Source organism: Vanessa cardui, chromosome 11, assembly GCF_905220365.1.
Source record: "Vanessa cardui chromosome 11, ilVanCard2.1, whole genome shotgun sequence".
Lineage (NCBI taxonomy): Eukaryota > Metazoa > Arthropoda > Insecta > Lepidoptera > Nymphalidae > Vanessa > Vanessa cardui.
In genome coordinates, this window is record NC_061133.1 from 9,584,503 (window position 1) to 9,600,766 (window position 16,264).

The 16,264-nt window shown below is 30.7% G+C and overlaps 1 protein-coding gene across 2 annotated transcripts in view; it reads left to right on the forward strand.

The window, feature by feature from the left end:
• The first annotated feature begins 219 nt into the window (after window positions 1-219).
• The window catches only part of LOC124533810 (patched domain-containing protein 3), a 44,451-nt gene continuing 28,406 nt past the window's right edge, over window positions 220-16,264 (forward strand). For both annotated transcript variants that reach the window (XM_047109328.1, XM_047109329.1), the window contains exon 1: window positions 220-420. The gene's annotated coding sequence lies outside the window, so the exon portion shown is untranslated. The remainder of the gene's footprint in view (window positions 421-16,264) is intronic.

The window sequence follows — 16,264 nt, forward strand, 5'->3', positions numbered from 1 at the left end:
ATAGTGTTTCTTTAGAAACTAAGTAGAATACCAAACAAAAATATCCACGGTAAACAGGTTATCTCAGAGATGTGACTACGCAGTGACAATAAACATTGTGTTGAAGATCGGAATCCAGTACTGTGACGCGACAAAAAGTCCATAGACTCGTAAGGATTAGGGTCTCGACGGGAAGCCACGAGTGGAGGTGGTCCTTATCAAAAGTTTCAACAGCGTTCGGAGTGGGGCAAGCGTACCAGTCGCACACTTCGCGCTCAACCGCAGCTGACTGGCCGCGCCGCGCACGCGCAACTCGTACCAAGTTCAAAATATGTTTACCGTTTCAGTGCTGAGGTGAAAACTATATTGTGACAGTGAGTTCTGTGTACGTTAAGGATACGAGGATTTATTCTGTGAAGTGATCGAGACCCATATGTCAAGGTATTTTTTAAAAATATATATAATTTTTTATATTTTTATAACTTATGCATTGACCTATTGCGACGTGCGGTTTCGTTTTGCGGGTATACATTTCAACACGCTCATGTCCGGCGTAAGTGTACTTTCACAGAGAATGGCTAACTACGTAATATTTAATTGTTGTGATTAAATAATACTGTTTATTAAAATATAATAAACAATTATATTGCATTCATAAAGAAAGGTAAAAGTTGCCGCACTCATTGGCGTTAAGTATCTACAAATAAACAAATTCGTCCATACTTAAAACCATCGTTAGAGTTATCTAAAAACTTACTATTATTTAATTTAGTAATTATTAATAATAATATTTATTTTGATGGCTAATAAAACAATTTTATAACTTAGATATGAAACTATAGAGTTCGAAATAATGTAATTTTAATAGCATATTACGTCCTTCGATATATTTTTAATAAACGCCATTTTATTCTTATTCTGTCATTAATAAATACAATTTAAATTTTATTATCCGATGTGATTACTCTGATACAGTTAATTCGCTGCGATTTTTTTTTTTGTAAACGACCTTTACCAGTAATATTTTAGCCGTTTCAAAGTCGAATTACATTCTATTTCAAGTTGAACAAGATTAAAAATATACAATTAATTTAAAATAATGAACATTCAATTATCGATTCAATGCATTAGACATTGAAATTCGATTTCATAATTTCAAAAAAAAAAAACAATACATTACGTTTTTGTAGGGTTAGCAGAACATATTTTTTTATAGAATTAATTATAGAGTAATTTTCTTGTCCTGTTATAATACGTTGTGTGAAGCCTCGTTATATCTCAGTGGTTATTAGTAACAGAGAAAGTACGTAACGTTTTCCATCCATAAAATAACTTGACATACAATGTATATACATATCGTGCAAAATTAATGGAATCCATCATAATGGACTGAATGAAAAGTCAAGACAGTTTGTTTTCAAAATAAAATTAAAAGTACAAGACAAGTATTTCATATTATTTTTTTAAACTGGCAACTATTTTTGTAAGCTTTCAAGATGTTTATTAGTAAAATTATCTAAGGTAATTATCAATTTTTTTTGTTATCTATATATATATATAATCGTATATCTTGTTCTGGCTGGTTTATTGAGGAAGGTTTTAGGCTAATCGCTTGTTACTTAACTTTCCGACCCTTATGTGTGCTGTAACCATAAATGTAAATCAATATGACAATCTGTAATCAATCATCACGTACTACATACGCAGACCAAAGCTCGTATAATTAATTATAATAGTACCACTTATTTTGATATACATATTTAATCTATCAAAAATATAACCATCCTTTTTTAAACTATCACACTAAAAAGAGATAGCATTTAAAATATGCACTAGTATTCGCATTACATTGATACTACATCGGATAGGCGAGTAATCGGAGCTTAGGAGTAATTTAGCTTCGAGCTATTAAAGATAATTTCGACCGGCACGCGACTCATTGCTAAACAAAGTTAAGTTTCACCCATAACATGTTAAAACATAATAATAATAATTTTTATTTAATTACAGTTCTTTATAAGGTTTTTTTTATTAAATATTAGTGAAAGGCTAGTTAAAGAAGATATATCATCAGGTATGATTGAAGTCAAGTATAAGACTATTGCAATAAAAAATGTACTTAACACAACGTTGATGTCCTTCTTCTAGATTATTCTGTTTATTATTATTATTTAGTGTAATATCAAAGTCGAAATTATAAAAAGTGTCAAAATATTTATATTCCTAAGTAGACATAAGTGATAGAAAATGCAAGCAAACAAAAAATAATTTAATATAGTTGCATCAAAGTTACGACGTACCTACATATTTGTGGAGATACTAATCTAACCAAAAAAAAGTACTAGAAAGAAGCGTCTTAATAATCTACGTATAAATATACGTTAATTTATCTGATCACTGATATTTGATTGAAATGTATGGGATTGTTCATTTAATCATCATCATTAACGTTTATAGATACAACCGTCAATACCCGCATTAAAACAAACAATATCATAACAATAAGGCATTTCTAGACTTTCATTTTATTCAACCGTTCTTGCGTACATAGCGTCTTTATATTAATGTCATCCTGACTTTCTTGGATGCAGAAATGACTTAACGCTGGTCGTAAAACTGTATGCAACACTTGAGTCAGGTAGTTTTGGGATAGTAGATGGTTTCCACTGGGTATAAAGTGACTCTTTGTTGGGAACAATAGCGGCAAAAGTCGATACCCATTCCGTGTCAGGTGTCCGATTCTTTTGTTAACAGATACACTTGCCAAAATCTCGAACAATGTACGTTACCACGTGTGCTTATAATTTATAAGATAATAAATCTTAATTCCTTTTTTATACGGCTCAAATTCTTTCTATTTCAAATTCGAAAATTTAAAATACGTCCTATAAAAAATATTTGTCGTGAGTACTAATTTTATACCACAAAGACAACGTAGTATATAATATATGGTAAAATATATTACAATTTCTACCTTTATATTGGATAAATCATAAATCGTTTCTACTAGCTGGATCAAAGTCAAAATATACTTTATTTAAGCAGTTATGAATCGTCATTTAACTATATAAAGGAAAGCCTCACAAGTCATCACGAGCTTTGTATAATTTAGCATAATTACTCCTGTCATGACGTAGCTGCTCACTAAGAAAGGATTATTGTAGTTGCAAACTTAAATGGAGAGGGCAATGTGGTAGGGTTGAAATTATATAACACACACCCACATATACACAATATACATGTTCACATAAACTAATTAGTAAAACTCAATTTTAAATTAGCTTATAATTAGCGTATAATTCTATAATTCGTTTAATGCCATTGGATATTCAATCAACGAATTATTGCGTAATTATATTACTCAGGTTGCTAATTAAAATATGCACAAATGATCCTACACATAGTTATCAAATTACAATAATATAATTTTGTTAATTAAACATGATTGACCAGAAGAGGATATTAAGTCCGATTCAGGATTCTCTAGACAAACTTACCTATTAATTTTAGAGAAATAAAAATATATACACTATTAACGAAAAATCCATTACCATAATATTTGAGATATGGTTTCAAAGTTTTATTAAGGTAGGCTGACTAGCAAATAGGCTACCTAATGGTAAGTAGTCATCATCGCCTATAGGCATTGGCAATATATGAAATATTAATCATCCCTTAAAGTGCATGCGCTATCAACCTTAGGAATTAAAATATTTCCCGTAGGTTACACTAGCTCACTCGTCCTTCAAACTACAAAACAAATAATAACACAAAAACTAAGTATTCCTGTTTTAAGGTAGAGCATGTGATGAGATGGTGCTTAGGAAGGCAAGACGGACGGAAAATCAACTAACTACTTGGTCTACCACCAAGTAGTTAGTTGATTTTCCGTCCGTGACTTTGTGCATATTTACAAGTTCGTTAAAATGAATTTATAATAAAACCTTATTTTGCTTCTCCTGACGTCAAATTGAATTATTTACCTTTTAATGTGTCAAGTGAAACTCAACGTCAAAGATTTACATTAGCGAAACCCTTGACACAAAAAATGAACCCTTGTCGTGTACCTGTTCAAAAAAAAACTTAAAAGCGTAGAACGGCAGGCAAGTAACGATTATACGATAATTCGTTAAATCAATATATATTATGATAATTTTAAAAGATATCCAAGTTGGACTTGGTCATTATTTTTAAGAAAATAAAAATTAAATGAGTAAAAATAATTAATTTACGATGAAAGTTTTGCAAATATCCTTAGTGAACTACTGCTACATACAACTTTATTTGATTAAGTACGATGAAAACGGCGAAAGAAAAATTATTTTTATGTACTGCGACATTAATAAATACGAAATGTGTGTGTTTTTTTAAGTTTGCTAAAAAAAGTGCAAAAGACAGTGAGTTATTTTTGCTTATAACTTAACAATATCGTTGGTTGTGGACAACTAAATAAAGTCATTAGCATAATAACTCTTATGTCCTTACGTAATTTGAAATGTGTCCGTAATACCATACCAACACTGGTATTATGCATTTTCTTACATTTTAATTTAGGAAATATCTTTTTTAAATATAAATACAAAGACCGAAATCTTCGAAAACTTTTGAAAGATCCATCCCGAAAAATCCCGGGGAAAGACATATTATCCTACTTATTGAATTTGGTTTCATAAATTTCGTGAGTTTAAATGCGCATGTTTAACTAGTATCGTCATAAATATATAAACGTAACTTGCACATATTTTAGTATTTTCTACAAAATAATTCATCCGTCGATAGGCCGTCGATAAGCAACATTTCTAGGCCCGTAGCACATACAAACATAATGGAAAATGTGTTTCTATACCATATACACTACTACATCGATAAATATATCTCTCCTAAATAGGGTGTGAAACAATACATTATATCAGAACTCGTGTCACGTATTTTATATTTTATTGACGTTACATAGTTAAGAATTAAAACACATCGATCGCGTGTCAATCTGATGGATTTATTTCGAAAACCAATGACTTAATCAAGGTTAAAATTTCGAGAGTCATTGACACGTTTTATTGCAAATTAGGGTTTAACGTCACCATTGAAATAGGTTTACTAATAATGAGTTGATTTATTGAGAAATTGAGCTGTTATGTTTAAACTATGTAACTAAAACGCACGTCAAAAAATAAGATTTCCCCTCTAGCATTTAATTAAATAAAATTACCCAAGGTTGATTCATTTTATATGTGTGAGAGTGTTAATTTTCTCTAGTCTTTTGGAAATTAAATTCACTTTTAAAATTCTGGCTACTTTTAAAAAGCTAAAAAGTCAACGGATGACATATGAAATAACTCTTTCTATTTACCATTGTCATATTTTAAATGAGTTGTATTTTTTTTTAAATATAATTTTTATAACAATTAAAAAAGACAGTAGGTATGTTTATTTATATTTTAAAATGTCAAACGTACAACATTCAAGTCTTGTCTTTCTGAACGATTTAAAATAATTATCACTTATAGACAAAAAGAAAAATTTTCTCTTATATTGATAGATAGATACCATATTTTAGGTAACTTTATTATGTTGGTCATAATAAAGTACACGGAGCTTCACATACAAATATCCCGTAGGATTACAAAGATATCTAGAAACGTATCATGATTGAATTTAGGTAATTTGTACAACATGCTAAATTTCCACATGCTGCCTAGCTGTGTCTAAATAGTAACATAATCGTAACATAATTTTTCTACCATTCAATTTTGAACAATCGTGACCTATATATGAGTTTATTGAAAAAAAAATTAAATTATAATTTTATCTGTACAAGACTTTTTTTTAATTTCAAATAAAGAATTATATCTTCATGACAACAGTCGTAATTGCGAGAAGACATGCTCGTATATAAAATACATACAATTACCATGCTTTACATATTTTGACCAAATATGAAAATGATAAATAAACAGTATATTCACCGACATGTTTTTGACGGAAGCTCTTGAACTAGGAAGTAGTTGAGATTATTGGGTTGGTTGGGTTTATACCATATTATACAAACTACCGTAGGTATACGAACTTTGAAGGATAACGCCTTTCAGTATTTGCGTAACAAAAAACGTGAAACTTTATTGGCACGTACGAATTAAATTCGGGTATAATTTCTTTTGTAATCAAATGCTATGTATATACTATCTTGTTTTATATAGAATAAATATTTCCATTTCATTTTATAATTATTTTCAACAATGCAAAATTTTAAATTATAATTAATACATTCTGGAAATGAAAATCAAAACAAAACATATTTAAAGTTATCCAAATAGATTTGTTTAAAGGTAAAAAAATGATTTGATCAAACATAATTTTTAATGAATTACCTTTCTCCATAATAAAGGATTTATAAATGGATTTATAAATAAATGCGGAACAACACTGACAACAATAAATGCCTTAATTATACGCTCGCCTGCACTGAAAGATCTGCGACGTACTCAGCATAGTGAACCACAGATTAGTAAAAAAAACATATATTGTATTTAAGCATTTATGTTCAATATAATAACAATGAGAACCATATCTACATATAGTTATTATTTTTTATCATTATCATTTTCCATTATATTTGCAAATAGATTTATCTAATTACATTGTAACGATAGTGCTTACTTTGTTTATTAATTTTATGGCGTCGTGCAATTTGTGAACGCATCCATTTCGAATGCTTTGACGTTTGTATATTCGCGCCAAGATTGTTTTCTTTTCGCGCCAATGACCGAGTGACGTATCTCGTAAGTACTTTCTGATTTTGTAATTCGTACGCACAGTTTGTATGAGTTCAATGTAAAGTGTCATTGAAGATGTATTTTGATATATATAGGTATACCATATATATATTAAATATACATATATATGTATATAAATTCATAAGTTGAATTTTTTTTATAATATGTGATATAAGTATGCCTTGTGTATTATTAAACACTGTATTTTATTCCTTATTAAAATTGTATATGGACGATACACCCATATATTGTAACACTTTACATTCAATAATAAAGAATATTTATTATTTTATTTATGATAATTAACAATTAAAATTTATTTTAGTATATGATAAATTTAATTTACAAATACATAATTATAAAAGTGATCTGACATAGCTCAAAAATAGTTTCTAGCCAGGGTAGCATAGTGTGCTTAATTGGGGTTAAAAAATCATCTAATGTTTGGTGGGGTAGGATAAGAATGAGCATATTGCACGTATTAGATAAAATTCCGCCTAACATATATTCCGCAACCTATATTTACGGTGTGGTGGATTAAACCTTAAACGCTCTCCACGGGATGTGTTAATAAGCAGCAGTATTACAGGTTATACTTTTATTAAAAAAAAGAAAATACACGAATTGAAAGAGGTTAACGAACCATGCAGTTTCTAGTATTGGAGACAGGAAAAATTCTCGCGCGTGCAAACCATCGAAATTGTAATCGATATTTGATTAAAGCCTTATTTCGTATCACAAAGGCCAAGTAAGGTGAATGGTGTAACGCTCCGCGCTTCCGGAACGATTACATGAATTAATTTACCGTAAAAATGTTTGTATCTAAATCTCCTGAAATTGTAATGAGTCTACATTATAATTTCAGCACGGTTTTCGGTTTGTTCTGATTTATTTTCCAAAGCGCTTGATCGATTACTTGAGAAGATTCTATTGTTATTTTTTTTTATAATAACGTTGATTTTGAAATTTATATAGAAAAGAAAACAAAGAATTTAAATAAACGGTCGCATATGTCTGTGGACTAAAAACAAATAAAAAATTCTTAAAATTTTATAAACACGACTCAATTCAATGAATTAATAAATTTATTTATATCCATTGTAACTCGAGATCGTGTAAGAATTCTAATGATATCTATGTTCAAATCAGTGCAGGCAGGCTAAAAGTCATGGTGGAACAAAAAACTCACATATATATATATATATATATATATATATATATATATATATATATATATATATATATATCTGTATAATAACTTGAAAACATTACACTTATTTTATTATTCAAACACTTACATTTATTTTTTGGGCAATTGTGTAAAAGGTTAACATTTATGTTAGTCACGGCGTAATTAAATTTTATATAAGCACTTGACACTATAAGTCAGCAGTTAAAAATTAAAACGACAATAAACTCGAACAGCCCAATTATACCGATGAGAATAAAAATCAATGTTAAATCGGGTGACGCAATATCAGTTTCACCGCGATTAATATACTTGAATTAAAGAACCTTGACAAAATAACCGTGAAACCACTTTGCAGGCAAGATCGAATTCTTGTAACATATGATAATAGTTTTATTATTTTTTATTACACAAGTGTAACTTCAGTAGTTCGGTATGGCAAAATAAAATTAAGTTTTACAATGATGCTCCAATCTCTCTATCTTTTGTTACAATGCCCCGCAGTCATCCAATTGTTTTATAATGACAGCTCATTCGTTTAAAATAAGAAATAGTGTTGCATACCAGTATTCAATGCTATGCCATATAAAATAATATTAATTACAGTTTTACAAATTATTGAACAATCAATTTCAATAATAATTGTATACAACAAAATAAATTCAATAGCCCCTGCTATATTCATAATACGCAACAACAATGTACAGTCAGAGTAAGAAAACCTTCGTCGGTTTTCAAATTAATTCCCTTATCAACCTTAAACGCTTAGTACCTTTTGAATCTAAACATCGAATCATTGCAACGCAATACGTCATTCTCGATCGGAAAAGCTGAATATCGCTCATACTGAGCACACGAAAATAGATCTTAAGGTGACGAACCTTTTCTTACCCCGACTGTTCAATATAATCAATAATACAGAACCAGATGACAACACCGTATTGGAGGCTAGGGTAACTCTCTGACCACATATTTCATATAGATTATCTGCACATAATTGAATGCACTAGCTTTGTTAACTAAGATGTCCCTTGTGTAGTTACAATATCTCACTCACTCAACTGACACACAATTAACAGTATTATTGTGTAGCAGCAAATTATCTAATTAGTGGATAAATCCGAAGCATTGACATTAAGCTTTGTTCTAAACTAGAGTCCCGCCCCGGCTTCGCATGGGAGCAATGATATAACATCACAGTAGAGACTTCTAAAATTGACAGTGTTTCTTTACTACAACAATCCGTGTATTATATAAAAACCTTCTTATCGAATATATCTATTAAAAAAAGCGATCATAATCCGCTGCGAAAGATCTAAGCATACATAGGGATATAGGGACAGAGAAAGTGACTTAGTTTTATACTATGTAGTGATGAGCTTTATCGTTCGAAAATTATAGTAAAAATTTCAACACAAGTTGACTTAATTTATTATTAATTAAGCGATGCATGTATCCGAATAGTTGGTTCGGACTGTGGCAACATTACTTTGGTTCAAGTGCTTAATGACCGTGGTGCCGTTTGTAATGGAATTTTTTTTACTAACACAATATAAAATATATTCCTGTATATTTAACCTTTACTCATTATCTACATATAATTATAAATGTGAAAGTAACTCTGTCTGAGTTTAAAACCGCTTAGACGAATTTGATGAAATTTGGTAAGTTAACTTGAACTCCAAGAAAGGCTAAAACATGACAACCAACTCCCTTAAACGCAACCGAAGCTGTGGGCGAATACTATATTAGAACAAGAAAAATATATTAACAATAATTTAATACATATAGAACATTTTGTTAACTAAGAATTAATACTCTAAACTATATTGCAAAAGCGAGTCTTCTGCAACTCTATTTAATTTCTTGGAAGACTTATTATTTACGAACTTACATCATATTGCTTACATCGCAACATAAAATAACAACATTATATAAATAGTTATAAAAATAAATAAAACAAAAAATGCTCAATGTTAAAATATTAATTCCCTAATGAAACGATTATTTATTAATTTTTATTAAATTAAAACAAAATTAAACCTTCAACACACTTTCCCGAGCAAGAAGCGATTAGCGATCAAGTAGTTACATCACGGAGTTGCAGAATCGGCCGCCTTGCGACACTGGTCGTTACCCCTGTATAAACGTAGACGGAAAAGAGATGTTATATGAGGTAAAAACTTCTAGAAACAGTCATATTTTATACTGGCCACCACGATTTAGTCTGTATCGTTTCACGTCAGTTCTGTCAAAACATTCCATTTTCAAATTTTGTTTTTGTTACGTTGGTACAGCATCCATTTTGAAATTTAGTTTATTTTGACAGATAGAAATGTTGCTGTTGTTTAGTGCTTGGCGATTGTCTAGTTAGTATATAATCTGGATTTAATTTTGTGTTTATAACATACGACTAAATTGTGTTTTCATTTTGTGACAAATATAATCAGGTGGGCTTCCCAGGGTGTATCATTTGGTTACAGCTTAAAATGATTTCTGAATCGATCAAAAACCCTTGTACTATAAGTGTCATCTTTAATAGTTATTGCATGTTGCTCACACAGAAACGAAGCTAGTTTTATTTACATACTAGCCGTATTCCGCTTTTTCAACGTAACTGAAACTTCGTACCATATTCGCGAAATCTTGAAAATCCACTTACTTGATACTCTATTATGATTCGCGTGTAGGGTTATTTAGTAATTTTAAGAGCCAATATCGCATAATTGTTTCTGAGACTTTACGATCTTCCGAGTTTGTTCTTACAAAGTAGGTTTTTTATGCCATGTGTGGATTATGTATGTCTATTTCATCACATAACGAATACATAACCATGTGCATTGTAATATGTATGTGTGCGTGTATTTGTGTGCATGTGTGGCAGTTCTTGAGATTCAAATATTAGAAAATAAAAACATAAACATTTTTGTATAACTATAAAGGAAAGACATTCCTTTACAGGGTACATTATAATAGACAAGCGCTTGCGCAATCAAAGGTGCGCTCACTTTTGAGAGAATAGAGAGCGCACCTTCATAACTCAAACTCAAATTTCATTATTCAATATGGAAATATTACACTTACTTACTGGTAGTCAAATTAAACACTACTACTGCTTCGGAAACACCCTAAGCTGAGAAGAACCAGCGAAAGAAAATCTGCGGGTCTTTTTTTATAATCCGATAGGATGGTAAATGCAATATGGACAAAAAGAGTTCAAGCAGAGAATATCCGTATTTACAAATTTTCCGAAGCATGGTACTGGCTTCTAACTTCCAAACTATAGATTGATAGCGAATTTTTTCGTCACAAAACCAATAAGTTCTTATACCCCGATGTTGTTTTCGAACCCAGATTCGAAATCAGTCCAGATCAGAACTTTATAATATTAATAGCGATGTATTAACCCAAAAAAAAAACAGAAATTGAAGAACCATAACGAATGTTCAAATAATTCGTACTTTATCATGAGTATATTGAATCAGGCTGTATTATTGACAAATCACGCTATTTTTGATCCATATATTACATATAATATTCGGATATTACGTGTCAATAAGGTTACTAGGTTAATTGTAGTAATAATAATAAATTAATATTCTTTGTAATCCATTATTATGTTCCATTTATTTAATATATAACGTCAACAACAGATTATGATAATACTGCATTAATATTTATTGTCTTTTAAATTTTGCAACTTCTATGGTTTCATTTTCTAGAAACATATTTCCGTATTGTCCTACATCATGAAAAATTAATGATCCCACTACACACAATAATAATATTATATTAAGCTTACTTTTAGCAATAATATTAAATATCACGGTATCATTAAAAAAGTTTATTTTTTAAATTTTTTGTTTGTTTTTTTTTTTCAATGTAAACGATAATATATTACCCGATATTTGCTATTATTATTGAGGAATTTTGCCTCGTAAATGAAAATAATAGTGTGGTCAGACTAAATAATTGGCTGCAAGTATAAAGAAAACGAGCGAATTTGTAAAAAGAATGACGATTTAATAGTCAATTATCTTAAAGAAATTCTATTATAGTGCACCAGTGATTGTATTTTCTATTCAAGAGTGTGGCAATCTAAAAAATTTAAATGCTTAATTTGTAAGTGTTGTATATTATTCCAATCTTAGCACTCACGTAAGAGTGTGTCGACATCGTTTTAGTTATATAAAATTATGTTGTATACGAACAGTAATTTTTGTTAAATATACTTCCTTCTCGAGTTGTCGCATTGCGTAGCAATTGTATGATTTGTATGTAACATTAAATTAGATGTTTGCAAAGGAACGGACGCGACTGTAGGAATCATCATAACAAACGGAAACACGATTGTGTCGTAAGATTTAACGCCACATGACACTCAGATGCTAAGCCAAGTGTAAACCTGTTTCGAATTCTTGACAAACGGCTCCGTAACGAATTGGGCTATTTACCTATATTTGAAGTTGTAAAACAAAAGCCTGCAAATGTCATAATAACACTGAAGACACCCTCCTTTCTAGTTAAGCAGAACATTGCTGATCTTAATGAACCATGCCTTTCTCCTGCGGTTTGACGGATTGTATCAGAGTTTATTTTTATGTTACATTTGTTAATATAATTTCATTGTATAATTTGAAGTTGTAATTATACTTATAAAAAGAGTCTGTATATCTGTATACGTATAAACAAATCTATGTAGGATAACTTTACTGCCAAAATTATTGAAATCATTTAAGTATAAAAATAAATTGTGAGAATTGAAAACGTTATAACATTATTAAATATTTGAATCGTTATAATCGGTAAAATGATATACTTCCTTTAAAATATTGGTGTATTATTAAAGCATACCTAAAAATTAAAAATAAATCGAAGCTAAAAAAATATTAAACAAAGGAAGTAGAAAATTACTTATTTAAAAAATCATAGTACTTTTGACCTTAGGCAACATTTACACCGTAAGAGCACATCCGTTGTTATATTCCAATAACCGTTATTAACATTTAAAGAATTAAAGATAGGTTACTAAACCAGTTAACAGAATTATCCTGCAAATTTTTATCACTTTTATTTCGTTTAAACGAGACGCAGGAAATTGTTAAATAACATTAAATATCCGAGTTATTTCGTGTAATCGTTGATGAACGTGGGCGTGTATTAAGTAATTTAAAAAATCCATGTGTACTTGAAGACGATTACATCTCTTTAATAGAATGTCACAATTGAATAATGTGACCGTAATTACGTGACGAATGATTGACGAAAGTAGGCCGGCGAGTACTTGTTCCTTTTAAATTAGTCTGAAATCTATATTGATATTATAAATGTGAAAGTAACTCTGTCTCTGTCGCTCTTTCACGACTAAACCGCTAAACCGAATTTGATAAAATTTGGTATGAAGCTAACTTGAACTCCAAGAAAGGGCCTAGGCTACTTTTTTGTCACAACACATGACAACCGACTCCGTTATACACGAGTACAGCGGCGGGCGACTACTATTTTATAATAATTGAAATTATTTTTAAGATATTATTTATTAATTTAGATAGGTAATCCTCATTAACAGGTTTAATTTGATATTTGATATCAATGTATCATACAGTTTTCTTCTCATCGTTTGAAACAAAGATTTTATAATAATCTGTCCAGCTAGGAAACGAATATATACTTTCGAATTTTATCTTAGTAGTTTCCAGCCGCAGCTTCAAATGAGTATTAGTGTTAAGAAGCATATATGTATGTATATGTTAAATAAGCTATCTTATCCATCGCTCCAGGATTTTTGCGTGATTAAATGTCAAAGCTCCAGAAGTTTCACATTAATCTTTTTATTAAGAACATGTACGTTCTCGGAGAGGAATCTTCTTTGTCAACCGTCATCTTCTGAATACAATTGACAAAACAAATGACTGCGGCGACTGAACACATAAAACAATGACAAATAACGAGAATCACGGTTGGTCGTAGGTCAAGAACGACTTTCACTTGCACGCAATGAGGCGTGCACCTGTTGATTGCACGTCGGGTACTTTATATGCCGCGCTCTCATTCTTTCATTCGGATCATAGGAAAGTGGAATCTTAAGGTGACGTCAGTAATAATAGGTTTTAAGAGTGGCGTTATTTTATTACCTAACAACAACATTAGTAACTAAATAAATGTAAATACGAAATACAGATGCACACAGAACAAAGAATACACTAAATTAATGAGTATACTCTTAATTTGAGGTAGAAATATCAGTCGTTGGGTGATTTTGCCGATGAGATCGTGAGACCTCATTGAGTATTTGAGGCGACCCAGAAGATCTCTTTAAATTCTGTTTGGTTATTCGGGATTCTTCTTGTGATGGTAAGTGGCCACCACTGTGATTAGACGCTTAACGCTGTAAGAAATAATAAACATTCCTAACATCACACCAATGTGACACCAATTTTGAGAGTTAAGATGCTATGTCCTTGTCACTGTATTGCTGTTTCGCGCTAGAATATCTGATGACTGGTAGTATGACCATCAGATGCGCATACAACCCGACTACCACATGCAAGACGTAAAGCCAAGTACTGAGGGGACTGTAAATTAGTATCAACATTCTATATTTTGACATACCTAAAAATGTATAACCTTTGTATTATTAGTCTTACGAGTAATTGTTCTGTATACCTCATATTCGGATCACGTTATTTTTTTATTGATATGGTCTTGGTTCTACCATTTCTGGCAACCGCAGGGTTGCATTCCGGTCAACCACCTCAGCTTTCCTCATGACACCTAATATATATTTAGTTTTTATGCTACATATATTCTTTACTTCTTGTGTATGATGCTACAGTAATAATCATCATAATATAATTTTGTATAAGTGGCTCACGTTAAAATTCCCAAATGAATTGAAACGCAACCTTCTGTTAAAACATTGTTAGCGTTTGAACCATATGTATTAGAGTTCAGGAAGTGTCATCATGAGGAAAGCCCTGTAACCTCGGCGCAACCTCCCTCGTTTGCCTTAACCCGACCACGATGATGCCTTGATGTGACCTCGAGGCACTTGTCACATCTCTATTCTTTTACTAATATTAGATACATATATTTTACATATGAACAAAAAAAAAAGAATTCAATGGTAAGTTTAGATGATACGAAAATTCCAAAAAAATCGGAAAATGTTTTGGTCATTCAATTCGATTAAGATGGATTACGCGTTGATAATGGCAGGGAATATTTTAGGTTTTACGAGAAATGTTAATTTATCTTCATGTACTCATTAAACGCAAACCAATGCGTTAGAAGTAATAGTAGTACCAGAAGTAGCTAAATACATGGATACTGGAGATTTGTTCAATGCTGGGACTGGCACCTCACATTAATTAATTATTAATGCATAAAATTTAAGTAAAAACGAACGTTGCAGCTAGAATAATCACGATACCTTCTTTTGTTGTAATGAAAATTTAAATAGTTTTATGTGAATATGGTAATAAGGAGTCGTTAAATTATGACCCTAATTCCCATTACGAATTGTCTCCGAATAATGAGTATTCTTAACTCAAGTTAGTTTATGTTCGCGGTTAAAGGTTCGAATAACATAACGTTTGCGGCTGTAATCGCATACAGTTTAAATATTTATGAGTTAAGCAAGAAGGTTTTATATACACAAAATATTTCGTACAATTCAATCGACTGTAGCATTGAAACCAGGATGTTTATTGTATTGCTTTCAACGATATGCTTAACCTCTCAAGTTAATTGAAATGACACTTGATTCTGAGAAATTCAATCCATTCAGTTATCTAATACAATCAACTATCCATCATTGTACCTTCATACAAATAATTTTGGGAATTGACATTTGTTCCTTTAAAAAAGTTGTCAAAAAAAAAGTAAAAAGTCCTCCATCGAGGTAATTTGTTCAGAATGTTTCACCCGTGTTGAAACACGTGCAAGTTTAACATAAGCCTTGATATAATAAATATACTGGTAAGTCCACGAGGACTGCGTTGAGGATGAAGAATTTCGATGCAAGTCAGGTGCGACCTTAACTTTTGACTCGGTAAATCTTTATATTCCTGGGTCATTTAAACTGTTACATTAATTTTGAATACTTGAAGATTTTAGGTTGAATAACGGTGCTCACCTATAATAACACTCTATCAATATATTGTTATTATTAATTTATCACAGATTTTGTCATGAAGACATGGTAAGAAAAGCTAAATTACGTTTCATGAAAATCTGACTCCTGTTTATCCACCAATTCTCTTTGGAGTATTTCATCTGCTCCATCTGAGAAGGCAAGCAGTGAGACATTTACTAGATACAT